The sequence below is a fragment of the Mustelus asterias genome, chromosome 5 (genome assembly GCF_964213995.1).
Source record: "Mustelus asterias chromosome 5, sMusAst1.hap1.1, whole genome shotgun sequence".
Classification (NCBI taxonomy): Eukaryota; Metazoa; Chordata; class Chondrichthyes; order Carcharhiniformes; family Triakidae; genus Mustelus; species Mustelus asterias.
Window position 1 is genome coordinate 73,910,428 of NC_135805.1, and position 1,428 is coordinate 73,911,855.

The following is a 1,428-nucleotide window of genomic DNA, read 5'->3' on the forward strand; positions in this document are numbered from 1 at the left end:
TCTCCCGGTGTCTGCGTGGGTTTCCTCCGGGTGCTCCGGTTTCCTCCCACAGTCCAAAGATGTGTGGGTTAGGCTGATTGGCCATGCTAAATTGACCCTAGTGTCAGGTGAATTAGCAGGGTAAATGTGTGGAGTTACGGAAATAAGGCCTGGGTGGGATTGTGATTGGTACAGACTCGATAGGCTGAATGGCCTCTTTCTGTACTGTACTGATTCTATGATTCTATGATTCTGTGGACAAGTTTGGCCGAAGGGCCTGTTTCTACGCTTTAAATTTATATGACTCTATAGGCTCAATTTTACCATCAGGTTGCACCCGTTTTCGGGCACGAAAACTTGGTAAAGTCAGGCATGAGGCAATTAGCGCGATCCACGCACGCCTCCATGCCCGTTCCCCCTTTACCAATGACCGAAAATGGCCGCCATTGGGACCACGCCCATTTGCATGCATTTAAATTGACTTAATGAGCTGCACGCTCAAACTTACCGGAACTTTGATTTGATTTGATTTATTATTGTCACATGTATTAACATACAGTGAAAAGTACTGTTTCTTGCGCACTATTCAGACAAAACATACCGCTCATAGAGAAGGAAATGAGAGAGTGCAGAATGTAGTGTAACAGTCATAGCTAGGGTGTAGAGAAAGATCAACTTAATGCAAGGTAAGTCCATTCAAAAGTCTGACAGCAGCAAGGAAGAAGCTGTTCTTGAGTCGGTTAGTACGTGACGTCAGACTTTTGTATCTATCGCTTCTCAGCCTTTTGGCTAAGATCAAGTGTAGTTTTGGCATCCTGCACTTGATTGAAGTCATGAGGTTACATTGAGGCTTAATTTGAAGCAATTTTTTAAAGCGGCATCTCGGCCTTTTGGCTAAGATGCAAATAAGATCAAGCCTTGGAGAAGGTGCAATGCCTGCTCCAATCAGCTTGGATCATGTAGATCAAGCCCAAGACAGGAAGTGGTGAGCCTGTCTTGTCAGCTTAGATCTGGAATGTCTCACTTGCTGAGACTTTGAATTGGACTGTGATTGGATTGAATTGGATATAAACAAAAATAAAATTAAAAAAAGGTGGAAGACAGAATGTCTGGGGTGCGTGGGGTCCTTAATTATGCTGGCTGCTTTGCCGAGGCAGTGGGAAGTGTAGACAGAGTCAGTGGATGGGAGGCTGATTTGCGTGATGGATTGGGCTACATTCACGATCTTTTGTAGTCCCTTGCGGTCTTGGGCAGCGCAGGAGCCATACCAAGCTGTGACACAACCAGAAAGAATGCTTTCTATGGTGCATCTGTAAAAGTTGGTGAGAGTCGTAGCTGACATGCCAAAGCTCCTTAATCTTCTGAGAAAGTAGAGGCGTTGATGGGCTTTCATAACTATAGTGTCAGCATGCGGGAGGGGGGCCAGGACAGGTTGTTGGTGATCTGGAC

The 1,428-nt window shown here is 45.5% G+C and overlaps 1 non-coding gene across 1 annotated transcript; it reads left to right on the forward strand.

The window, feature by feature from the left end:
* The first annotated feature begins 748 nt into the window (after positions 1–748).
* LOC144494509 (U2 spliceosomal RNA) lies at positions 749–947 on the forward strand. Its single transcript, XR_013498079.1, has one exon. It is a non-coding gene; the product is annotated as a U2 spliceosomal RNA (small nuclear RNA).
* The last annotated feature ends 481 nt before the right edge of the window (positions 948–1,428 follow it).